Raw genomic sequence first — 6,956 nt, 5'->3', positions numbered from 1 at the left:
ATTTTAATATAATATAATTTATATATTCAAAATATTTATTTATTATAGATTTTAGTTATTTAAAAAAACTCATCATGCACTATATTGCTTATACTAAAATACTAATTACAATTAAACTTAACCATTTAAATAAAAATTAATATTATGTATTTATAAATTTCACTTCTCACACTAAAAAGTGTTCTCTAATATACTCCCTAGATAGATATATACACATAGAGAGAGAATTGTGGAGTTGAGTAGAATTTCTCAATATAAAGAAGCTTACATTTTTTTATGTGAAACCAAACTTTTTTCAACCAAAAATCGAAGATTAATTTTCAAAAATTCCAAAACCTAAGTTTTTTCTCATAAATATAAATTTAGAGATAAAATATCTCAGTAAATATTTAAATAAGATGTTATAAATACATCAATAACGTCACTGTTGTTGTACTATATAAAAAGAATGGTTTATTGAAGTTCATTTTTTTACTGTCTGAATAAATTATCAGAAACTATTATAATTCTGATAAATATATTAACGGCAATAAACAAGTTTTTTTTTGCTGCTTCCGTCAATATTATGTTTATTTATAACTTAATAGCTTTTATATACATTTAGCAATAATAGTTAAAGTTGTATATTTATAATTAAAAATTACACGAATTTACATATATAGAAAAGTAATTACAATCTTTTAATGCTGTAGTTATTACAATTTTTTCATATGTAAATCATAAAATACAAACTAGTTAATTGATTAAAGTTTACAATTTTTTTCCACCATAGTTTACAATCGTTTAAGAAATGATGTCGCGACAACAAATGAAATTTCTATGAAAACAATAATTAAATTAAATATTACTCGTTATCTTTTGTCTCGCTGCTATGATTAAGTATCCAATAATTAACTTACGTAAACATTTGCTTTAACTTTTTCTTTGGAGGGATAAATTTAATGCAGAAAATTTTGTTGAGAAAGACTAATTTTCGACAAATTCAATACAAATTTTCATTAATACTATGATATAAAAAAATAAAAAACTTGTTTTCTTGGATATAATTTCCTATTTTCCTCAAATTGATCTGTAGCAAAGTGTCCATCAGTTTATATATTTCTCGTAGCATGCATAAACGAAACAAGCCATTTGTCAGTCAGTGACTGTCATGCATGTGTATATATTCATCAACAAAGTTCTTCCACTTTATTTGATTTATTCAACAAAAATGTCATATGTAAGTGTTTTTAAATAATTAAATTAAATAGGTTATATTATAATTTTTTTTAAAACTTATTAAACTTGACAGATGGATGATTTTTATAAATAAAAGCATTTTTAATGAAAATATTAATATATGTGTATAATATTGTATTTTTATTTTAAGTTATTAACTACAAATTAATATTTTCTTACTAGAGATAGTTATAACATTTATAAAATATGTATAATATACTTTTTGTAATTTCATTCATTTCTGATATACACGATAAAAAAAAATTAAAATTGAACTAGACATTAAAGAGGTTTTCAAACATTTACTAAACCAATTGAGCTAAACTAAAATTTGTTAACTGTTAAGAAATATTTATATCGATCTATTAATTTGTTAACTTGTAAATTTATATTAGTATCAATTCAGTTTTAGTTTGTATTCTTATATTGACTTTTCTAAGTCTCAATATAGTCAAGCTTATTATAAAAGCCAAGTCAATCATTAAAAAAAATGTATAACAAATTAATAAGTTAAATTTGGGCACGAATTAATATAAAGTAGGTTAATCTAGGCTTAGACAAGACCTAACTTGTCTTGATCTATTTTGATTGTTAATGATATTTCAAAAATATTATTTCATTTTTGTTATGTATTCAAAATTAAATATTCACTTGAATAATAATGTTGATTGTTAGATAGAACACTCATGAGATTTAACTTACTTCAAATACAATCTATCGATAAAAAACAAATTAAAAAGCTACTTCTCCCCATGCTAGGCATGGCATCCGTGAAGAGTCATCGTCAAAAGATGATACATCATTTTCTAATGAAGAAAAATGATTTATTTTCATAATTTATTGTGATAATTAATTTTGGTAATTATTATAATTACAAAGATTCAGATATATAATCAAACCTAAATGTATTAATTAATTTTGTAAAATCAAAATTAACAAGAATCAAGTTTGAAATCGATCACACTAACACTGTAAAAGAGAATGGGTAATTTTCTGTGAAAATATTTTGTCCAATGATATATTTGCCTAAATTTTTTTTCTAGGGAATCTTTTTCTCTTGCAAAAGTGTTAATTTTTTTACCTTTTACATTCAAGCTAATTTCATATAATTTTGTGTGACAAACGAGGAATTGCGAATTCTTCCTTTCCTAATGCTTTGTTGTTCCTTATAAGTTTTTTTTAAAAGGTTCCTTATAAGTTATGACTTATGAAATAGAGTTCAAATTTAATAATATTATTCCAATAGTTAATTAAAGTCAAAGTGATGGGTAGGAAATATGTATGTTGCTGCTCAGAATGGCTTAAGCCAAAACAAGTTTGGTGTCACCTTTTTATCACAACTTGGTAAAAGAATTGAGATTAGGTCGGAAAATATATCCCAATTCCTCCATTGTTACGGTTGCTCAACTTCACCCCGACCCAGAACTACAATTTGTTTGCATTCAATATATATATCAACATTCCAAAATGTACAAAGTAAACTTATGTTAATTCACAATCCATTTGCCTTATCAATTGTCGCTGTGGGAAATAAAACTTGATCTCCCCAATTAGGTAAGGTTGGTAAGAAATTGAAATCTAAAGCCTTTGGTATTTTAACAAAGAAAGCTAGCTATTGTAGTATTTCTTTCTTTTGGTGCAATCTATGCAATAGACTCCACCACCAATAAATATATTTTATGCACTTTCTTAGCCACAAACCCTTACACCAAAATTCCCATCATTTCATTTCACACACACGGACGCAACATCAAGGGAAAGTAAGTTCATGCTCATTACATCTAGTTTAACTTTATTTTAAGAAAGAACAAAATCAAGGATTTTTTTTTTTTTTTGAGAATTACTAATAGTTAAATTTTATGATGTTCAAATAATCAGGAGGAGAGTGATGATATAAGATTTAAGTCCCATAACTTCTCTCAAAGGAAGGAAGAATACATTATTTTTCATGCCATGAAGAATGGATGAAGTAAAGTTGATAAAATGGGCCTAAAGTTAACGGGGCTAATTAAAGTCTATATATATGCTGTAAACCGTCAACCATGGTGAAAAGTGAAAGCAGCTTCTTGGAATGGATTGGGTTGCCTTGCGCGGGTATCAACATGGATCACTTAAGTATTTCACTGGCCCATCCACTTATCAAAACATATTAAATGTTATTGGACATATTTCTCTGTTTTGTTGACTATAAATATATGATTTTCTAAAATAACTTTATACCGCCCAACAATTAATTTCTCATCCAAAATTTATTAAAATTTTAAATTATTTCTAAAAGTTTGAAAATAAAAAAAAAAACTGAAACTAATTCTAGCCAAATAATTTTAAAAAACAAATATAAAAGTATTTTTTGAAATTTAAACAGGCAAGTCGTATATCTCACCATGTTTAGGTGAGGAGTGTTTTGGGAGTTGCTGGGTTTACAAGTGAACCTTGTGTTTTAGACTTCTAAGCAAGTTGGAGCATGTTTAAATAAAGTTTACAATGTTTTTTTAGAACTTTTTATATTGATGAAAATTTTTTTTTATTGATATATATATATATATATATATATATATATATATATATATATTCTCTGGTAGAAAAACTTTTAATATTTTTTAGAGTCTATTTAGATACAAGTTTATGATATTTTTTGAAATTTTTTTAATAAAAAATAAAGAATACTTCTCATATAAAAAAAAAATCAACTTATATTTAAAAGGACTTGTATAAAACATACTTTTAGTGTGAGGATTGGACTTGCATGCCAATGATCAGGAGAAGTTGTATGTTTGAACATTCAAATTGTTGGGTTTGTCCTCTTCGTGTATGATAATATTGGGCCTCAGATTCCTTTGCTCCTATTGAAAAGTAATTTAATTTTAAATTAAGAAGTTTAACTTATTAAAAACTTTAAATTTTAAGATCAAATTTTCTTTTAGTTATGGTGTGTTTGGATTGATTTTATAGTGAGAAATAATTAAATTTTTTTCACAGCAAAGACAAAGCAACAAATAATTGTTTCTTATTTTTCATGATATCACCATGTTTTGGGAGGGTAGAAATGATTTTTGAGTGTTATCCATTATTAGTCTCCCACTTTGTTTCTTGTAAAAACTTTTTTTTAATAAAAACTTATTTTTCGTAACATAAACCTTCTTATAAGCTAAATGAAATTATTAAGATAAAAAAACTTAATTTTATATGCAATATATAATAAGGATTAGTCATATATATTATTAGTCATATATAGACAATTTAAGCACTTTAGAGGTCTAGAAAGAAGAAAGGAAGAGTTAGGATTCAAGAAATATTGTTTCTAGTTTATTTATCTAAGAAATGAACTTAAGAGACACCAATATATATATTAACGTATACTTCTCTTATGATAAAGTTAGATATTTATCTAAAGAAATTTATAAATTATCTAAACTTATCATAATTTTTTAATCGTTTCAACAATAAACACTAAACACATAATCATTAATAAAACAACAATAATTAACAAAATCTTAGTTACATATGAAACTACAGTTTGGTGCAATATTTACAACACATATTTCATCAAGAATACTCGTTATTTTGTTTAGTTAAACTGAGTTCGTAAACAAATGACCTTGTTCATTTGATAATTTTTATACAAAGAAAATGATTTGTATTAAGAATTCGTGATGCACGAAAACTATATAACACACAATAACATCCTGATTGCTATGGATCTTTCTCTTGCTTTATTTATTTTTTATGTAAATTTTGCGGCAGTTTACACGTGTCCGTGCTTTTTTGTGCAATAAAATTCATAACATATAGCAGCTTTGTTCATATTATAATAATAATATATTTACCATTAGTTCTTCAAGTACCTAGTCATATTTGTTAATTTAGATGCATGTGAGCCTCATTTATAACTCCAATTAAATACAAAAGAATAATTAATTTTGTGACTATGTAAAGAAACGATTAATTGGATGGACATTTTAGATTTTTTTGGTATCACGGATATTATTTATTTGTGTACAAAAAAAATTTTAAAGACGTTTTTATTTACTTTTAGTGATAACTACACACTCTCTTCTTCTTTTTTTTTTTTTTTTAAGTAAAGAATAACTCAATAATATTATTTTCTCTTTACTGAAGAACACATTCCACACTTATTTTGTAACCTCAAACATCTTGCCCAACATTATCAATGTATGGAGTGACTTACTTTTGCCAATTACTCTAAAATTGGTGTTATTTTTTTGTAACAGACTTTTTTTATACACATAATACAAAAGTAAATTCACATCAGCATGCTTAATTAATTACTAATTATATGTATCTACACAAGCCACTGAGGAACAAAAGAATAAAGTTGAACCAGAAGGGGAGTGGGAGAACACGAGGGAAATGACTTTAACCTTGCATCAGAAGTTGTCCTGTATAAAGTAGAAGAAGTAAATAGAAAATGCATACCATTTTCAGTTTATTGATTGAGAGAGTTACAATATGTGGAAAAATTAAATAATTTATGTTCCTACTTCCTTCTTCACTCACTTCAGAGCTGAAATTTCAGCCAGTAAAACCATGTGCTCTTGTCTCGCAACACACATAAATTCCAGACTCTTTCTCTTTCTAACCCACTCCAAACCTTCCAACTTACAACCCACTCTGCATTCTACTGCTTTGATTGAGGGAGGAAATATAAAAGAAAAAGAAAGAAAAAGAAAAAGAAATAAATTAATGCTTAGTTTTTTGGTATAAAACTTGAAGGAAAAAATATAAATTTTATTTTCTCTATTTGATTGAGTACAAAATGAAAAGAACGAAAGAAATATATCTATCAATACCCTTGAACAAAAAAGAAATATGAAGTTAATAAAAAAAATCATAAAATATGATCCCATTAATATAAAAAAAATACTACCCAAGACATAAAATACATTAAGCTTATAATTTACTATTCAAAATAAAATATAAATATAATTTATTCTAAAAATAATTGGAATCATAGAAGAAGAACAAATTTAACACTTTTAAAGAAAAACCACGTCAATTTTGTACTAACTAATTAAGTTGATACGCAACTCGGAATAAAGTTGAATTTGGCAACATGCAACCTAAAGAGATTGGAACTAGCGAGGCAACTTGTAGGATGCACTTGCACGTACACATATATGTTTTAATGAGAAGAAGGGATAGAGTCCTTTTTTACATGTATTCAACCTTTATTCTAGGGAGTTTGAAAAAAAGAGATTTATCGTTAAAAGATTGGAGACCATGGATATTAGAAGTAGAGAGCAACCTCTAGAAGTTTGGTGTATATTTTAATTCTACTAAGAACAAATTCATTACTCATTTTTCTAAAACTCCTTGTTATTTTCCAACCCATCCTAATCCTATGATTCTAAAATATACTAATATATCTAGTAACACTAATAATGCCTATTTTTAATTTTGAAATAAAAATTGAGTTTCTACAATTATACTTATGATAACAAAAAAACCAAACCAACTTAAAAATAATTTAAAATTTATTTTAATAATTAATTCGCTAAACTTAAATTTAATAAATAAATAAATTAAACTTAAATTGTATATAGTTCGACTTGTTTAATTCAAAAATTTAAACATATAAATATATTATATAACTATTTTTTATTTAATTTTAATTTATTAAAATTTAAAACAAACTCAAATTAAATTGTGACTTAAACTAAATATTATGGAATTGATCATACAACTTAATTCATTTTCAAGTTTCAACCCTAATTGCA

At 25.1% G+C, this 6,956-nt stretch overlaps 1 long non-coding RNA gene across 1 annotated transcript; it reads left to right on the top strand.

Annotated features, from left to right (window-relative positions):
* Window positions 1-2,403: 2,403 nt before the first annotated feature.
* On the top strand, window positions 2,404-5,059 carry LOC145952212 (uncharacterized). The gene is made up of 2 exons (XR_014429887.1): window positions 2,404-2,978; window positions 3,097-5,059. It is a non-coding gene; the product is annotated as an uncharacterized LOC145952212 (long non-coding RNA).
* Window positions 5,060-6,956: the final 1,897 nt, after the last annotated feature.

This window comes from Cajanus cajan, chromosome 9 (assembly GCF_000230855.2).
Source record: "Cajanus cajan strain Asha chromosome 9, NIPB_CcT2T_4, whole genome shotgun sequence".
Classification (NCBI taxonomy): Eukaryota; Viridiplantae; Streptophyta; class Magnoliopsida; order Fabales; family Fabaceae; genus Cajanus; species Cajanus cajan.
This window is presented reverse-complemented; position numbering and strand designations above follow the sequence as displayed.